Consider the following 20,795-nt stretch of genomic DNA (forward strand, 5'->3'; position numbering starts at 1 on the left):
CTGATTGTCTTCCCACTTACAGTTGTTCCACTTGTATATTTTTAGTCACCAGCAAATAATTTTTTTGTATTTATACAGTGATATCCAGCAATATAAACTTGTACATGAATGTATAAACACCTGAGGATGGGCACATCCCGTAACCGGCCGTGTGACGAACAAATGATCTTTTACTGTGACTGGTAGCGGAAAGTTTTCTACACCCTGTTACCATATGATCTCTTGTATTTTCCGCCATTAATTCCACTTTTCTTTGTGTAGTAGGCCTTGACAGAGGCATGTTTCTGATGGTTGCTGTTGCCTCTGACTTGTTTTTAAATGTGGAAAACTTAAACTAACTAGCCGCCAGAAAGCACTCCTAAACAACTGTCCCATCGTCAAAAGGTTTCGCATGTTTCATCAGTACTTATGATCCCCAGTATAATGTTAAGTAATTGAATGACTTTTTTCTATAGGCTTAAAAAAAGACAGCTATCATTGCAATTCATTTTTAAGATTAGAAAGCTACTTTCTCCTCAAGTCACTACCAAAGACTAATTCCGATTCGACGTCTATGTAAACTGTTCTGCAGTGGCGCTCGATATTTACCTTTTTACGTATGGCTAAAGCAGCATTACATATGAAACATGTACACCGGTCTTTATGCATTGTAACAGACAACTGTTCTTCCCGCCCACCGTGGAAGTGGTATGTTTTGCTGTCTTTAGCTGTTTTCAGAAACGCGTTAGTAGCGCGAACTGTAACTTGACGCGTGGACTGCCTAATTATGGTAGGCGGCACTCAGCAGCGGTCGACGGACCGTAGTGGCATGCGGATGTTGCTTGCCTACTGTATAGGATACTATTCGCCGATGTAGACTGCATTATCGCTGAACTGTGCTGTCACTATGGTGTGAATTCTTGCGCCATTTTGATCGCGATTGTTTCGAAAATGAGTGATGAGGCGGTTGTTTGACATGTCAGTAGAAACACCTATCTCAGTGTCGATAACAATGATATCTGATGAATACCTCCGTCGAACACAAATGTTATTTCGTGAACAAACAGGTTTGTGTTGCTTGGTGGAGGCGGAGACGAATAGGCGGAAACGGTGTTGTCAGATTTACCGCCTACAAATAGCGCGCGAAACACTCGTTATCCACGCAATGATATTTTACAAAAAACAGCTCTTCTAAACAGATTTCGCTCAAAGGTTTTGAAAGGTCGAGTCATAAAGCAATGGCGATCGACCGGTCGATCACGAGCGACGTGTTGAGCATCCCTGGCCCACGGACTGAACTGATACAGCGATGTTTCAATGGGCGACACGAACGCAGAAACGTTCACCGACAGACTCGTAGCAATTCTCTGATGTGAGATACAGATTATATGTGTCTAATTCAGAGTTAACAGAAACAGATCATACATGTTACGCAATTATACAAAATTATTGGGTCTACCACTCAAAAAAATCTTAATTTTATTCTACAAAAATGTTTTTACCAGAGAGGTTAGCGGTGGCTTGCTATTTTTGCTGCAATTTGTAGGAGCAGTATGTTACTTAACTAGATTTCATTGAAGCAGGGTATTGTTCCAAAGCCGTGCAGAATCTGTTTACTAACTCACCTAGTAGTAGGTTGTTGTTGTTATGTAAGCTAACAGACATCAGCTTACACGGCACTCTGACATACAAGACCGACATGAACAAATTGAGTTCTCCGGAAGACGGATGTTCATGTGGATGACTACTAAAATGGGTAGCGCCACAAGCGGCGCTGGACTTTAAGTTGAATAACAAGTCCCCTTCCCCAGGTGGCGTTGGTGAAGTGAGATCTATATCTACTCTTTCCTGTCTTCTTTTGTTCTCTTCTTAAATTATACCACAAATTTATAATTTCCTACTTCCAAATTCTTCCTGCTCTTGCCTTCCTCCCAACTGCATGAACTCTGTTTGGTCTCAATTAACTTCGAGCACTACCTTCTGTGCACAATTGTCCATTTTCTGGTACATTCCTTTCAATTCGTGCTGTGATTCACCTAGTAATACTATGTTATCTGCTATTCGAGACAATTGAAGTTACTGCCCATCTCTACTCCAGCCCGCTCCTGTTGCTTGCCTCCATCCTTTTATTACTTTCTCTAAGATGACATTGCCGGCCGTGTGGCCGAGCGGTTCTAGGCGCTACAAACTGGAACCGCGTGGCCGCTACGGTTGCAGGTTGGAATCCTGCCTCGGGCATGGATGTGTGTGATGCCCTTAGGTTAGTTAGGTTTAAGTAGTTCTAAGTTCTAGGGGACTGATGACCATAGATGTTAAGTCCCATAGTGCTCAGAGCCATTTGAACTTAATTTGTTTCCACCTTTCTTCCACGTTCTCTCTCGGTTCCAGGGTCTCTAAGACTACAAAACGGTTTTTGATTTCTGTAACATATTGTTCTTTAGTGGCACTTTCTCGTAGTTCCTCAAAATTCAAGGCAGGTCCTAGTGTCCCCTTATTCTTATGCATGTAGATGAACATGAGTTTAAGCCTGCACACAATGAGGAAGTGGTCTGACGCACAGTCGGTTCCTCTGTACGACCCGACGCCCATGACTCTATGGCTATGGCGCTAGTCCACTAAGATATCAATAAAATATGTATATGTGGTGTCTATTCTTTCCGACATGTCCGAAGAAACAGACACCACATACGTAATTAAGGCAGGACGACCAATTGATCACCTCAGTACGAGTAATGAGGCTAATGGGCATTGGGCACTGCATCGGTAGTTAGTGGATAAGTTGAGAATTTGAGTCTGGCGGGAGGCGTGCTAGGGTAGTCCATGCAGTTGTGGTGAGGACCGCTGTGTCCGCAGGGTAAGCGGGAGACACTGCTTCGAATCTCGGTCTGGCACAAATTTTTATGTTATTCATTGTTTTGTGTCTTAGTAGAAATTGTATGATACCCGCACGTGGTGTAAAGAGACTGTGGCACCATGTTTTATACCGTTGTAATGATGTCCAGTATGCATAGCATGTATGCGTATAGAGATCATCACGAAACTGTTGTCACAACGGAAGATAACAACAGTATGATGTAATTGGTGAGGTGAATGTTGGTACTAATTTGTTGACCTTGACAAGATAAATTATAATTTGAACATTTATAAGGTAGCATACTCCCATTTGACTGCGTATCAATCCTAAAAAAGGGTTAAACTTCTCACTGCTCCAGTGTCAGTAATCGAAGTAGTATATGCAGTTTATTTACTGGATTTCTTGCGTCTTCCAAATATTATGTCAATAAAACGCTTTTTCTGTTTCGCCTTCCCCGCAAAATTTTTATAATGATTATTCCAATTCAAGTTGAATCAAACTCCACTCCAAGACTCTCAGTTGAGTCGACAACCGGTATAGGCGTGTCATTTATTGCGTAACAGAAATGCAGTGGAATTCTGTCAATGGTCGTGTGGAGGGTAAGATAATAATTTAAAACATTCAAATTCAACTGTCACTTTCCACACCATCAGGTCTCATTCCTAAATCGTTTTATAATTAACCTGTGTGTGTCATTCATTGTAGGGAGTCATCAGTCAGTAGCGGTAAATGTTTGATATATCTTGCAACTCCCATAGCTTTGTAATTCACTTATTGTACTCCTGAACTATACAGGCAAAGGCACTCGCGTCTGCTTCCTTAGTGTTTATGGAAGGTTGCGTGTTGGTGATAGATTTTAGCACGTTTATTCCGAGTGTGTTGCGTATTCATTCATCTCTGGCCGACGTCAGATTGCGAAATATCACCTCGCGAGATAAGTCGCGGCGCTGATTACAGATGGCCTTCGCGAAGCTGCGGGCGGTGCTACCGCGAAGTTGGTTCGTGCGTTGGCTGCCAGGTGGCTGCCGCGCTGCCTCGACGACAGGAATACGCCGGCCGCCGACAGATGGCCGCGGCAGATTTTCCGCCCAGCTGCTGTCGTCACTTCCGCATTCCGGCATCCTCTCGCGTTAAAACGCGCGCCTGTCAGCAGAACGCGTTAAATGACACACGTGTTTCAGCCGGCGGTTCCAGAGGGCGTTGTGCTCGCCTTCTACCGAGTAGAAACTCAGTTTTTTCCTCATGAACTGTGGAGTTTTTCGGAATTAATAGTTGTAACTACCCCTTCGAAGGATTAGTCTAGATTCGCCCACTATGGTTTGCGGTGCATTGCTGTGTTAATGAACTCGCGGGGGTTAATTGCCTCGTGGGTTTTCACAAGTGTACATTATTCTAGGCTTCATGACGGTACGTCATCTGTGCCAGGGCTGCACCGAATTCGCGACTTGTGTACGTACATCTGAAGGCCCCCCTGTGTCTGGCCGGGGACGGTTGTTGAAAAGGAGATAGGAGGGAGATAAGCAACATGGGGTTGGAGGACTGATTTTCTGTATAGCTACTTCAGTGTAAAAAAATGAAATACATGTATGTAGCTAAGTTTAGATTACCGATAAAAGGAAAAGAAATTGCTAGTGAAAAAACAGAAACCGAGAGACAATTCCAACACCGGACTGACGATTGGTTAACACATCGCTTCGATTTAAATATTGGGGTTTCGTCTTGCCGTGCGGGTCTGACGTTGATCGCCTCTGTTCTGACTCTGTTTCAGTTCACGACAGCCTGTTTCTTTGTCTACATCTACATATACGTCTACAGCTACATTTACATCTAGACCTGTATGTCGCGAGCCAGTTACGGTGTGTGGCGGAGTGTTCTTCTGGCATCACTATTTCACTGTTTGCGGTGGACAGTAGCCTTAATGCATCTCCTCCGCGTCTTCCTTAATTTTGATGTTTGTGTGTTCACAGTTTCTACCCTTTGCCTTCTTGCATGTTCATGCCGCCCTTATAATGTGCTTGGGGTGTGGCCTCTCCCTCCCTCCCTCCCTCCCTGAGCGAGAGCTGAATTCTTGTACTACGGTCGCAGGTTCGAATCCTGCCTCGGGCATGGATGTGCGTGATGTTCTTAGGTTAGTTAGGTTTAATTAGTTCTAAGTTCTAGGCGACTGACGACCTCAGAAGTTAAGTCCCATAGTGCTCAGAGCCATTTGAACCATTTTTTGTATTCTTGTATGTCCTGGTCTGAGTGATGTATAGTCTGTTGTAAACTGAAGAACGTGCAGCTGCGTAACAAGAAGCGGCTACATGTTTTTCACAGTATTCTATCCACTCTTCCGCTCCGCGTCTTTTAAATTAGTGGTGATCGAATGCTGAGACACGCCTGAAAAGCATTCAGATTTTCATAAAATGTGTGTAATTTAGAAGGAATATAGTGTTTGTAACGCACAAACAAACACTTAAAATGCGCACGGCCAGCAGCCACGTCTTTCACTGCACGCCGCGCGGCACTGCTCCGTGGGAAATCCGTTCCCATCCTGTGCCGCAGCCGTAGCCGCTTCGCCCTCTTCAGTCTACACACATAATGCGTGTAGCGGCGCGACTTAAGCGCGCCGTTCCGTTCCTCTCACGACGCCGGCGCCGCTCGCACGTTCCCGCCGCGGCAGCCTCTCTGCCTTTTCGGCCAGCACGTCTCCTGGAAAGTCTCTATTCGTTCGTTTCCAGCTATCTTTCACGATAAAGTTTCGTAAAAGTGAATGTCCGAGCAGTTGCAGGAGAAACAGGAACGGAAGCAGAAAAAAAAGAAAAGCAGAAGCCGAATTATGGTTGCGAAACTACCTTCAGAAAGGTGAACGGGAACAGTAAAGATCATACGGGGTCACTTTCTCGAGTAACTCGTCAAGCCGAGCCGAAGTTTTCAGAGTCCAAAAGCGTGTAATTAGAATTACGATATTTGTGGGCTGACCTCAAAAACAAAAGTTGGTTTTTGGTGTGGTTCTAATTGCAGAGGGGGCATAAATGTAGAGCAAGAGTTCTTGTGCGGGGTTTCGTCAACTAATTCAGGGTTATAGCCATTGTTATATGCAATTAGTGTCCAGTGCAACTATTCACAACAAATACCAAAAGATTGAAATTTTGTAATAATGTGTATTCTAAATAATTCTAATTGTTGTCATACATGATACTGACAAACGATAAAATGTGATTTATTCAGTTAAAGAACAGTTTCACAGAACAAAAAGTCAAAAGACCCGTTTGACAATTCCAAAGACAATACCACAACTAAAGATCGTATGTAAGTTCGTTGTATCTTAGTCCAGAATGTTTGGTTCGTAAGAGCACAAGGTCCTTGTAAACAATAGCTAGTAGTTATCTGAACATGGCCTAATAAGCCGAAAACTAGTTCATAAAAATAAAAATAAGTAGAACAAAAAACTGCGTAAGTGTTATACAACGCTCAAAAACGACTCATTTCTTGGAAGTAGTACTAGAGACATTGCTGGTATTCACGTACATTTGAAGTGCCTTTCTTTCGTGCAGAAAGGTGTCCGTTACTCAGGAACAGAGAATTTCAGTAATTTGCCAGCAGCCATAAAAAGTTTCATTATTAATAAAGTTTAGTTTAAGAGGAGCCTACACGATTTGTTGGTGGGGAATTCCTGCTTCATTGACAAATTTATTTGTGTGTTACTAATAATATCAAATATTGTGGGTACTAGTACAGTCACACTTCTGTAAAAACTGAATGGAGTAACTGATCAGTGTGAATAAGTGTTGTAAAGTGTTTTTGTATTTGATGATGGGTGGCAATAATATCCTAATAATTTTCATGTCCACCTCAGCGTATTGTACATTTACACGTTTTGTTACGAATGTGTTGTTAACTTTTTAATGACAATACGTTTAAAACTTTTTTGAGTAATTTCATATCCACGAAGACCATTTCTCTCGGTATGTGTAGAATGTGGATTGGAATATATCTTTTTCTTTGTAGGTATGTGTTATGTATTCCTGTTTTATGACGTGTTTCACATGCTTGGGGTGTCCTCACTATGGATCTTTGGCAGAAGTAGTACATGTAGTGTAATCTAAAGCCACATAATGTCGGTGGGACTAACAGGGGGAGTTGAGCGTGTACGGAGGGTGAGGGTGGAGGGAACGGTCAGAGATTGGTCTGGCTGGCGAAAGGACTGTGACGGGACTGTGGAGAACGTCGCCGTACACCTCACCAGCCACTATTTGACTGTCACACAGAAATCTCACCAGTAAAGTCTGGCAAATAACGGATGTGTACAAGCATTTAATTTTTCCAAACTCGATTCGTGAGTGAAAGGTGAAGAAACGCAACTATGTGGTTGAATGAGTAGTAACATCATCCACATGTTCCCAGTAATTCGCCGGGTACAGGTAACTGGGCTGCAGATACCAGTGTTCCAGGTTGTCTTGAAGAAACGCTTGCAGAAGGCCACTTTGGGTTTTATGCTACTGTCGGTTTTACAACGGTTATTAGACTTTTTGTGTGTCCTGTACTTGGGTCGTCGTGTGTGATGGTTTCGCAGGTATAAAGTAGTGGAAATCATATTTGTTGGAGAATTAACATTGTCGGTCGGAATAGTTGCGTACAGTGTATATGTGTGGTATCACTTATCGATAACACCCTACTAGCGTATCGCAGTTGGCACCAGAATTGCAGGTTTCCGTCCGACGCCGCTAGCGGTCGCGCGGGATCTGGCGCCCACTGAGCCACAGCTCCACTAGCTCTGTACTTTGAGCGCCCTCTGCCGGCGGCAGCGACTCAGTCCCACTCGCACTTGCAGCCTCTCCGCTGTAATATCGAAAGCTGGACTTCATTTCGTGTTGCACCATTTTTAATGAGTCTTCATACGTTTGGAGTTAAACAAGTAAATCTTCTGATAATATTCTTCTCGGGTGTGCAGCCGGATCATAACGCCATCTTGACACACTATTTCAGCGGTTCAACTGGCCGCTATTTTCAGGTGAGAGTGCTGGCGGCCCGTATATAGGCCGCAGAAGGCCCCCACAACGCGTGCGCGAGAAGGTGCCGTAACTGCCCTCCAGCGCGAGAAAACATAGAGCGCCCCAGTGGTGGAAACAGGCGAAATAGAGATGTCGTTATCAAAACTTCAACATTATTCGGACTATCGAAACACAGACCATTGTTTTTTAATGTCTGATAACACCGGGCTCCAAATCTTATTTAACCCTTGTCTCCATTAATAAGATTATCAGATAAACGAATCTCTATGGATTCTTTTAAAACACAGTACCAGTAGCGAGATGCAGGGGCAACCATTTGTGTCTCGTCATACAGCATTCTATGTCCCTCTGCGAGACAGTGCTCCACCACTGCAGATTCCTCAGGTTGAAGCAACTGTGTATGGCGCTGGTGCTCAACACATCGGTCCTGAATGGTCCGGATTGTCTGACCAATATAAGCAAGGGGTCCCGCTTCGTCCGATCGTGAGTAATGTGGGTGCCCCTACCTACAATCTAGCCAAGTATTTAGCATCAGTTCTTGGCCCTCACGTCGGCAAATGTGAAAATCATATTCCCATTTCTAGAGATAAAGTTGTTCCTTGCGGGGTGGGGGAGTGGCTCTGTACGTAAAAAACAGTATTTCATTTGAGCCCATAGACGTATCACGACACTACACGGAACAGATATTTGGAAGTTGTGCAGCATTAGTTGAATTTAGTGAAACTAAACTTCTAATTGCTGTTGTTTATAGGTCCCCTAACTCCGTCTTCAGAGCATTTTTGCTTAAGCTAGAGAGGGTTCTTGATTCACTTTGTAGGAAGTACCAGAAAGTAGTTCTATGTGGTGACTTCAATATTAATTTTGTACATGATTGTGCAAGAAAAAGGATGTTGGTAGATCTTTTAAATTCATATGATGTCATGCAAACTGTGTTTTTTTTTTTTTTTCAACTAGGGTGCAGGGGAACAGTAGCACAGTCATAGACAATATTATTATTCATTCTTAATTACTAGGTGGGCATTCTGTTAGTAAAAGGGTGAATGGGCTTTCAGACAATAATGCACAAATTTTAACACTAAAAGGTTTTTGTACTCTAACCAATGTCGTATTTAATTACAAACTACGTAAGAAAGTTAATCCAACAGCAATAGAGAGTTTTTCAAAACTTGTCAGGGAACAAGAGTGGCAAGATGTTTATAGTGCCGATAATATACACTCCTGGAAATTGAAATAAGGACACCGTGAATTCATTGTCCCAGGAAAGGGAAATTTTATTGACAAATTCCTGGGGTCAGATACATCACATGATCACACTGACAGAACCACAGGCACATAGACACAGGCAACAGAGCATGCACAATGTCGGCACTAGTACAGTGTATATCCACCTTTCGCAGCAATGCAGGCTGCTATTCTCCCATGGAGACGATCGTAGAGATGCTGTATGTAGTCCTGTGGAACGGCTTGCCATGCCATTTCCACCTGGCGCCTCAGTTGGACCAGCATTCGTGCTGGACGTGCAGACCGCGTGAGACGACGCTTCATCCAGTCCCAAACATGCTCAATGGGGGACAGATCCGGAGATCTTGCTGGCCAGGGTAGTTGACTTACACCTTCTAGAGCACGTTTAGTGGCACGGGATACATGCGGACGTGCATTGTCCTGTTGGTACAGCAAGTTCCCTTGCCGGTCTAGGAATGGTAGAACGATGGGTTCGATGACGGTTTGGATGTACCGTGCACTATTCAGTGTCCACTCGACGATCACCAGAGGTGTACGGCCAGTGTAGGAGATCTCTCCCCACACCATGATGCCGGGTGTTGGCCCTGTGTGCCTCAGTCGTATGCAGTCCTGATTGTGGCGCTCACCTGCACGGCGCCAAACACTCATACGACCATCATTGGCACCAAGGCAGAAGCGACTCTCATCGCTGAAGACGACACGTCTCCATTCGTCCCTCCATTCACGCCTGTCGCGACACCACTGGAGGCGGGCTGCACGATGTTGGGGCGTGAGCGGAAGACGGCCTAACGGTGTGCGGGACCGTAGCCCAGCTTCATGGAGACGGTTGCGAATGGTCCTCGCCGATACCCCAGGAGCAACAGTGTCCCTAATTTGCTGGGAAGTGGCGGTGCGGTTCCCTATGGCACTGCGTAAGATCCTACGGTCTTGGCGTGCAACCGTGCGTCGCTGCGGTCCGGTCCCAGGTCGACGGGCACGTGCACCTTCCGCCGACCACTGGCGACAACATCGATGTACTGTGGAGACCTCACGCCCCACGTGTTGAGCAATTCGGCGGTACGTCCACCCGGCCTCCCGCATGCCCACTATACGCCCTCGCTCAAAGTCCGTCAACTGCACATACGGTTCACGTCCACGCTGTCGCGGCATGCTACCAGTGTTAAAGACTGCGATGGAGCTCCGTATGCCACGGCAAACTGGCTGACACTGACGGCGGCGGTGCACAAATGCTGCGCAGCTAGCGCCATTCGAGGGCCAACACCGCGGTTCCTGGTGTGTCCGCTGTGCCGTGCGTGTGATCATTGCTTGTACAGCCCTCTCGCAGTGTCCGGAGCAAGTATGGTGGGTCTGACACACCGGTGTCAATGTGTTCTTTTTTCCATTTCCAGGAGTGTAGATGATAAATACAATGCTTTCCATTACACATTTCTCATGCTCTTCGAGAGTTGCTTTCCATTAGAACATACTAAACGGGGTACTAGCGGTAATGGACAGCCCGGTTGGCTGACTAGTGGGATAAGGTTATCACGTAGAACAAAGCGGGAATTATATCAAAATGTTAGAGGTAGTCACAATCAAGCTACAGTAGCCCATTACAAACAGTATTCTAAGGTGCTTAAAAATGTTATTAGCAACGGAAAAAGTGTGCGGTATGCAAATAGAATAGCTAATTCACAGGATAAAATTAAAGCCATATGGTCAGTTGAGAAGTGTCTGGTCAGCAGCACAAGGTTGACAATATAAAGTCAGTTTGCAGTAATAATATATCTGTTACTGATAAATCAGATATATGTACAGTATTTAACAACCATTTTCTGAGCATTGCTGGCGAATTAAATAAAAATTTAGTATCTACAGGAAATCATATAAATTTCTTAGCAAATGCCTTTCCGAGATTGACGTCTGAAATACTCCTCTGTGATACAGCCAAGAAGGAGATTGCGACAATAATCAAATCACTGAAGACTAAGTACTCTCATGATTATGATGGAGTGCCGAGCGGAATATTAAAGTACTGTGCTGCACATGTTAGCCCTGTATTTAGCCATATTTGTAATTTTCCTTTAGGAATGGTCAGTTTCCTGAGCGATTAAAGTACTCAGTAGTAAAGCCGCTTTATAAAAAGGGAGAAAGGGCTAATGTAGATAATTTTAGACCTATTTCTATGCCATCAGTGTTTGCAAAAGTTATCGAAAAGGCTGTGTATGTAAGGTTAATTGATCATTTTATATCACACGATTTGCTATCAAATGTACAGTTCGGTTTTAGAAGTCGTTTGACAACTGAAAATGCTGTATTCTCGTTTCCCTGTGAGGTAATGGATGGGCTAAACAAAAAGTTTCGAACGCTTGGCGTATTTTTTTTGATTTAACAAAGGCATGTGACTGTGTTGATCACACAATATTGCTCCAGAAGTTGGACCATTACGGAATAAGGGGAGTAGCTCACAATTGGTTCACCTCTTACTTTAGCAACAGGCAGCAAAAGGTCATTATTCACACTGTTGATAACGGCTGTGATGTGGGATCTGAGTGGGGTACTGTCAAGTGGGGGTGCCCCAGAGATCAGTGTTGGGGCCGCTACTGTTACTTATTTATATAAATGATATGCCCTCTAGTATTATGGGTAACTCTAAAATATTTCTGTTTGCTGATGACACTAGCTTGGTAGTAAAGTATGTTGTGTGCAACATTGACTCGGTTTCAAGTAGAGCAGTACATGACGTCAGTTCATGGCTTCTAGAAAATAAACTAACGTTAAATCACAGGAAGACTCAGTTTTTACAGGTCCTAACACACAATTCAACAAAACCTGACGTTTTAATCTCACAGAACGGGCATATGATTAGTGAAACTGAACAGTTCAAATTCCTAGGTGTTCAGATAGATAGTAAGCTGTCGTGGAAATCCCACGTTCAGGATCTTGTTCAAAGACTTCATACTGCCATTTTCACTATTCGAACGGTATCGAAAGTGAGTGATCGTTCGACACGTAAATTAGTCTAATTTGCTCATTTTCATTCACTTATGTCGTATGGTGTTATGTTTTGGGGTAACTCTTCGTATTCTAGAAGGATATTTTTGGCTCAGAAACGGGCGGTTCGGGCAATAAGTGGTGTGAGTTCACGAACCTCTTGTCGACCTCTTTTCACGAGTCTGGGTATTTTGACATTGGTCTCTCAATATGTATATTCCTTATTGTCGTTTCTTGTTACCAATATTAATTTATTTCCAACAATAAGCAGCTTTCACTCGGTTAATACTCAGCAGAAATCAAAGCTCCATTTGGATCGGACTTCCTTAACTCTTGTGCAAAAAGGTGTGCAGTATACTGCTGCATCCATTTTCAATAAGCCACCACTCGAATTAAAAAATCTTAGCAGTAATCCACGCGCTTTCAAATCGAAGAGTTTCCTCATGGGTCATTCCTTCTACTGTGTCGAGGAGTTCCTTGAAAAATTAAGATGATTTGTGAAGTAATTAGAAAGAAAGGAGGTTGCACAAAGGGCTAACAATGCAGTAACACAACAGGACAGTGAGTGTCTTCATACGAAGCTCCGTCCAGGAAATGCAGAATCCTTATTTTGTTCAAAAGTGGCTCTGAGCACTATGGGACTTAACCTCTGAGGTCATCAGTCCCCTAGAACTTAGAACTACTTAAACCTAACCTTCTGAGGTCATCAGTCCCCTAGAACTTAGAACTACTTAAACCTAACGACATCACACACATCCATGCCCGAGGCAGGATTCGAACCTGCGACCGTAGCGGTCGCGCAGCTCCAGACTGTAGCGCCTAGAACCGCTCGGCCATCTTGGCCGGCCCTTATTTTGTTACTCTTAGTACGAATGAAACTATGTAATTCAGTCAGGATTATTTATGTCGTGAGTGTATCGACTACTTTCATAATAAATACGATACCAGTATGCTTGAGACATTGTATGTTACTTTCGCGGCAACCCTGCCTTTATACTGACTTCCATTGCTGTGGGACTGTCGTTGTCCGTCTGCTTTTCAGGCAAGCGTTCGCTTTCTGCTTTCCATCACGTGTACGTTTTAGGACCTTTGTTTTCATCACAGGGCTGTTAACGAGTGTTTAGGTTGCTCAGTGGTCAGAGCAGTGAAGCTGACTGCGTCCAGACCCGGGTGGTCCATATCGCCGTCGGGCTGGCTCCCAGGGCAAGCTTGCTCCCCCCATCTCTACCCTGTTGCAGCTTGTAGCCCCGTCTCTTGTGGCTTCCCCTCGAAGAAGAAACTGTGCAAAAACACACAGGCGATACCCGTCTACAATACAGGTAACAGAAGTGGTCTGTAGAACTTCTGACATATACCACTGACTTCACTGTCTTGTTGAGTCGTATGATATGTACTGAACACAAACAAAATAAAGAATTCTGAAAACTCGCACAACGTGAAAACCAGCTCGCATTTATCTCGAAACAAATAACGTCGTGGTAGTCACGGATCAAGTTAATCAATTTACTGGCCTCCAAAAAATATTGCACCGAGTACCACACGGACGCTTATTAACGTAAGTACGATCTTATGGCTGTTCAAACTGACATTCTCGTTGATCGAACATTTCTCCCTAGATAGGAACATGTTCTCTTGGATGGAGAATCCTCGACAGATTCAGAAATAACTTCAGTGTTCCCCAGGGAAGTGTGTCGAGACATCATTCATCTTGTGAATTAGTGACCTTGCAGACTATCGATAGCAACCTCAGACGGCATTTGCGAGTAATGGAGTTATGTATATCGAGGTTCAGTCTGAAAAAAGTTGCACAAGTATCCAGGCCGATGTTTATAAGATTTCGATGGGGTTCAAAGAGTAACGACTTGCTTAAAATGTTCAGAAATCTACAGGGTGAGTCACTAACTTTTGCTAACAAGAATAACTCCGAAAGTGTGATAGGAGCTGAAAAGTATGGGACAGAAGTTGCATAGGATAACGGGGACAATAATATGACGTTGGTTTTTTGTTGCTAGGTGGGATCGCTTCAGAGATATGAAGGTCAACCTTTTTTTTAATTTTTTTAATTTTTTTTTATAGGTGAGATGCTTTAGTTTGGTAGTTATTTTCTGATAGCGGATATCAACACGAATCCAATGATGTGTAAGACTAAGGTCTCTGAAGGTCAACGAAGGTCACGAAGGTGGCATGAACGTCCATTTACAGACGGTGTTTGCAGTGATGACCGATGATATCAGCGCAGTGTTGCAATCTTCTTATCGTGGATTGAGTGATATTCCTTATCACATCGGCACTTACCGAAGCACATGTTCTGACAATTCTCTCTGGCTTATCTTCAGGTGTAGTTGTAACGTCTTTATAAACAATGTCTTTTTCGAATCCCCACAAGAAAAAATCCAGAGACAAGTCTGGCGAACGAGCCGGCCACGATACATCTCCTCCGCGTCCAATCCAACGATTTGGCATTTGTCTCTGCAACTCATTCCTAGTCATCTGCAAAAAGTGTACCGGACGCCCATCGTGTTGATACCACGTTCTGTTCCTTGTTCCTGAAGGTATTTCTTCCAATAACAAACCTACTGTTTCTTGCAGGAATCTGGTGTACTTCCTACCATTAAGATTTCCTTCGATGAAATAGGTGCCTATAATTATGTCCTGCAGAATGTCACACCATACATTCACCGATCGTGGTTTTTGGTGTGCAACTTGCCGCAGCCGACGTGGATTTTCAGTTGCCCAACAATGCATGTTATGCAATTTAACATTTCCATGGTTCGTGAATGTGCCGGCCGTTGGTGGCCGAGCGGTTCTAGGCGCTTCAGTCTGGAACCGCGCGACCACTACGGTCGCAGGTTCGAATCCTGCCTCGGGCATGTATTTGTGCGATGTCCTTAGGTTAGTTCTAGGGGACTGATGACCTGAGATGTTAATTCCCATAGTGCTCAGAGCCATTATTTAGTTCATGAATGTAGCCTCGTCAGTAAATAAAATCAAATTAATAACTGTGTCATCCCTCGGAATCTGAAGTTGAACCCATCAGCATAATTCAGTGCGACACATGCAATCCGTACCAGTTAATTCTTGGTGGAAACTAATATGGTAAGGCTCATGCGAGACTCTGTTACGATTTGACGGGAACTAACATAAGGGTCTCGAACCACAGTGGCAAGGGTACCAGTTTCCGTTTCTTCGTTAGTAACTTTCCTTTGCTGGATATGTTTCCGATGCGTTAAAGATCCAGTTCTCAATTTATCATGTTGTTGTTGTTGTTGTGGTCTTCAGTCCTGAGACTGGTTTGATGCAGCTCTCCATGCTACTCTATCCTGTGCAAGCTTCTTCATCTCCCAGTACCTACTGCAACCTACATCCCTCTGAATCTGCTTAGTGTACTCATCTCTCGGTCTCCCTCTACGATTTTTACCCTCCACACTGCCCTCCAATGCTAAATTTGTGATCCCTTGATGCCTCAAAACATGTCCTACCAACCGATCCCTTCTTCTAGTCAAGTTGTGCCACAAACTTCTCTTCTCCCCAATCCTATTCAATACCTCCTCATTAGTTACGTGATCTATCCACCTTATCTTCAGTATTCTTCTGTAGCACCACATTTCGAAAGCTTCTATTCTCTTCTTGTCCAAACTAGTTATCGTCCATGTTTCACTTCCATACATGGCTACACTCCAAACAAATATTTTCAGAAATGACTTCCTGACACTTAAATCTATATTCGATGTTAACAAATTTCTCTTCTTCAGAAACGCTTTCCTTGCCATTGCCAGTCTACATTTTATATCCTCTCTGCTTCGACCATCATCAGTTATTTTACTTCCTAAATAGCAAAACTCCTTTACTACTTTAAGTGTAATCTAATTCCCTCAGCATCACCCGATTTAATTGGACTACATTCCATTATCCTCGTTTTGCTTTTGTTGATGTTCATCTTATATCCTCCTTTCAAGATACTGTCCATTCCGTTCAACTGCTCTTCCAAGTCCTTTGCCGTCTCTGACAGAATTACAATGTCATCGGCGAACCTCAAAGTTTTTACTTCGTCTCCATGAATTTTAATACCTACTCCAAATTTTTCTTTTGTTTCCTTTACTGCTTGCTCAATATACAGATTGAATAACATCGGGGAGAGGCTACAACCCTGTCTCACTCCTTTCCCAACCACTGCTTCCCTTTCATGCCCCTCGACTCTTATGACTGCCATCTGGTTTCTGTACAAATTATAAATAGCCTTTCGCTCCCTGTATTTTACCCCAGCCACCTTTAGAATTTGAAAGAGAGTATTCCAGTCAACATTGTCAAAAGCTTTCTCTAAGTCTACAAATGCTAGAAACGTAGGTTTGCCTTTTCTTAATCTTTCTTCTAAGATAAGTCGTAAGGTCAGTATTGCCTCACGTGTTCCAACATTTCTACGGAATCCAAACTGATCTTCCACAAGATCAGCTTATACCAGTTTTTCCATTCGACTCTAAAAAATTCGTGTTAGTATTTTGCAGCCGTGGCTTATTAAACTGATAGTTCGGTAATTTTCACATCTGTCAGCACCTGTTTTCTTTGGGATTGGAATTATTATATTCTTCTTGAAGTCTGAGGGTATTTGGCCTGTCTCATACATCTTGCTCACCAGCTGGTAGAGTTTTGTCATGACTGGCTCTCCCAAGGCCGTCAGTAGTTCTAATGGAATGTTGTCTACTCCGGGGGCCTTGTTCCGACTCAGGTCTTTCAGTGCTCTGTCAAACTCTTCACGCAATATCGTATCACCCATTTCGTCTTCATCTACATCCTCTTCCATTTCCATAATATTGTCCTCAAGTACATCACCCTTGTATAAACCTTCTATATACTCCTTCCACCTTTCTGCCTTCCCTTCTTTGCTTAGAACTGGGTTGCCATCTGAGCTCTTGATATTCATACACGTGGTTCTCTTCTCTCCAAAGGTCTCTTTAATTTTCCTGTAGGCAGTATCTATCTTACCCCTAGTGAGATAAGCCTCTACATCCTTACATTTATCCTCTAGCCATCCCTGTTTAGCCATTTTGCACTTCCTCTCGATCTCATTTTTGAGACGTTTGTATTCCTTTTTGCCTGCTTCATTTACTGCATTTTTATGTTTTCTCCTTTTATCATATACATATTTAAATGTATGATGTGAAGGGTGATTATATTGAGGATATCTTTCAGCTTATAAGTCTCTAGCTCTCACTGAATTTCGTGGGAATCCTCCGCGAATGAGAACCACATCGACTTGTTCCTCGAAGAAATACATAGTTCACATTCGCTTGATTCGACGATACTAGTCTTACCGTTCCTGTTAGCGTTGTATTGCGAAACCGTCGAGTGGTGTTTACATGTCAATGACATGTTAGATGGATACGCTTTATTGGACAAATATTTACTATTTGCACGATATACGAGAGAGAATTGTCAGAGCATGTGCTTCGATAAGTGCCAAAGTGATAAGGAATACCACTCAATCCATGATAAGAAGATTGCAGCACTGCATTGATACCAATGGTCATCACTTCGAATATCTTCTGTAAATGGACGTTCATGCCATCTTAGTGACCTTCATTGACCTTCAAAGATCTTACCCTACACATCATGGGCTTCGTGTCGATAGCCGCTATCAGAAAATAAGTACCAAACTATAGTAAGAAACAAAGTTGACCTTCATATCTCTTACGCGACCCCAACTAGCAACAAAAAAACAAACATATTATGGTCTCGTTGCCCCAGGCAACTTCTTTCCGACAAACTTCTGAGCCTCTATCATACTTTCTGAGTTATTCTAGGTGGCAATAGTTTGTGACTCACCCTGTATAACTGTGAGCATCAAGAAGTGTAGAAACTCAGCATCAGGCAGTTACAGTGGGATTCTGTCGTCTGGTATAAATATGTAGGGTACGAATTTGGAGGATATGAAACGGATCGACCACATAGGTTCAGTCGTAGGTGAGGTGCATGGTAGACTTGCTTGCCGTCACAGGATACTGGGGAAATAAGTAATGGGATATTGAAGTATGCAGAGGGGAGCGGCGCGAATGGTCACGGTTTTCTTTGACGCGTGAGAGAGCGTTACGGAAATGTTGATTAATCTTAACAGGCAGACACTCGGACGGAGGCCAGTGATCCCGCTACAGCCTGCTTACAACGTTTTAAGAGCTTGTGTTAAGAGAAGGATCTTGGACTCTACTTGAGTCATACGAATATGGTGAGGGTAGGGACCGTGAAGACAAAAAGGGATTACAGTAATTAAAGCTCTCACAGAGACTTTAAAGCAGTTGTTCTTCCCTTGCTCCAGCCCAATTGGATACTGTGTCTCTTACATGAATTTCACAGTGGTGTAGGTGGAGGTGGAGATTGGAGGACGTTGCGCGTAGGTTTACTTGTAGCATACAATTGCGTCTATAGCCACACTTTGCGAACAGAATTACGGTGTGTAGCGGGGGATGCTTCCGGTACAGCCGTCGTTTCCCCCCTTCTGTGTTCCACTCGCGAACTGAGTGTGGAAATAACGGCTGTCTTTTATTTTGCCCGTCGTGCTCATTTCGCAAGGCGTATGCCGGAAGACGTAAATGTTTTGCGACGCTTCTTGGCACTTGTGCTGTTGGAATTTCAACCGTAAGCCCTCCCACAATGCACTACACGTCTCCTGCAGTGTCTGCGACAGAACGCCCCGCTCTTCGTTTCATCTTATCTATCTGTTATTTTGATCCAACCTCATAAGCGTCCGTGGCAGAACGAACAACTGTTCTGTAAGCAAGGACTTATTTGTCAACAGTGTGCATCTTCAGTTTTTCGCGGAGCTATGACGCGACTCACTTTGAGGATGGGTGGACGATACGCGGTCCAAATGTCGGTGGAAGAAATTTCATTTGTGCCGCTGCATGCCGGAAGTTTAATGGACTATGTTTCATTAGGTTTCTTCAGTTGTATGTCAGCCTGGCATGTGCTTTTCCTATAGTGAGTTTCAAGTCGTCATTTCACTTTTTAGTTGCTACGGACGATTATTCGCAGCTATTTTAGGGGATTGTTACAGGCTCTTCGTATTTCTTCCTTCCATAGTCTCTGTCGTTCATCATACCTCCTTTTTTTTTTCGAGCAGAGCTCTGCGAGCTGCGGAACAGTGCCCCGTGCCTCTGTTACGTTACTGCGTACCATTTGGTTTTGCTGTCGGCGTACGGCACGTACTGGATGAACACGCACACACATAACCGTCGGCCCACATCATTGATTGTAGTTCGTGCTGTGCAATGTCAGGTTTCTGATCCGTGTACATTCGCAAACTGCAGTCTTAACATTTTGAATGAGTTAGTTTCGTCATGTATACGCCCGCAGACTCGACGTACTCTATGGATGCTAAAACCATTTTAAATGTCCATCATAGGCTGTCAGATACTACATGCAGACGAACTTTTGGTCAGTTTCGGCTTGTGGCCATTTTGGAATCAAGTTGCGTCGGTGAAATGTGTCGTATTTGAATAACTATTTACTGTTATGTACGAACAGGTACTTGCCGTACTTGATGTTCAAGACGAAATATCAAAATTTTAGTCTTGTCTTTGTGGGTACATCTCACTGTTCCCACGCAGCAGTGAATAGTTTTTAAATATAAACACGTTTCACCGAAGCAGGTGAATCGAAAAATGCCAATAATGTAATACATGATGCAATAAAGATCATCCGCATAAAAAGTTTCATAGTCTACACTGCACATTTAAAATGGATCTAGCATTTATAAACTTTGAACAAAGGTTAACAGTTAACATTCTTGAAATGATGTATTGGTCAAGTCTCATATTTTCCTTGACGATTGGTCATTAGGTAGGCTTGTAACAGTTATTGAGAAATAGCCAGAGTAAAGAGAATGATGTATTGAATAAATCACAAAGGGTGTTCTGTTACGTACACAGTGGAAAACAAAGAATTTGACAAAGATTTTTACAGTTATTTCCTTAAGACATGCAAAAGAAGAAATATTAACAAAAAAGAAATGAGCAGGTTGAGACGAAATTTACGGTGTATGCATACTCAAGTGTAGATTTTGCGACGTACAGATGCTATTAGTCGAAAGGTGTACTGCACGGCACGCGTTTTATGCGACACCCACTGTGGACGGCAAATGTCGGTTTGTTTCTCGTTTGAAAAAATTGTTTTTAATTTGCAATTTTATGTATTCATCCATTGCGTGGAATTTAATGTACTAATTACGTAGAGCGGTCTCGATTAGGCTATATCTTAATTCAGTTTGACGACGTGTCATGCAGTCCTCTCTTTACTAGGACGTGCTCCCATGTGTACCTGTCTCGTGCGTCGCGCTGTGTGTGCCGTGCCGCCGTGTGGCCGCGGCGCTGAGTCGCTGAGGGGACGGGTAGCGGCTATTCCCTGTGTTCTGCTGTCCCTGATAATACCTACCGTTAAACCATGTGTCGCACTGGACAAACGTTGGCGCGCTCTATCGACTGGACACGTAAGCCACCAATTTAAGATGATTTTACTCGTAACGAGAAAAAAACCGACGGTCCGGTGAGACTGGGATTCATTTGGAACTCGTCACGAGTAGTATTACTTCGGGCTCATTGGAAAAAGAAACTGAAGGTGCAGATATGTGCTAAAGTGTATGACACAGGCGCTCTTCCTAAACTAAACTGCTCTGTCTTCCGAAGATGACCTCGAATGAACGTACTTACGAGAAGCGAAAAAAAATATTAACAGTAGAAATGCACCAATACCTTCTGGAAGTTTCT

Source organism: Schistocerca gregaria, chromosome 3 (genome assembly GCF_023897955.1).
Source record: "Schistocerca gregaria isolate iqSchGreg1 chromosome 3, iqSchGreg1.2, whole genome shotgun sequence".
NCBI lineage: Eukaryota > Metazoa > Arthropoda > Insecta > Orthoptera > Acrididae > Schistocerca > Schistocerca gregaria.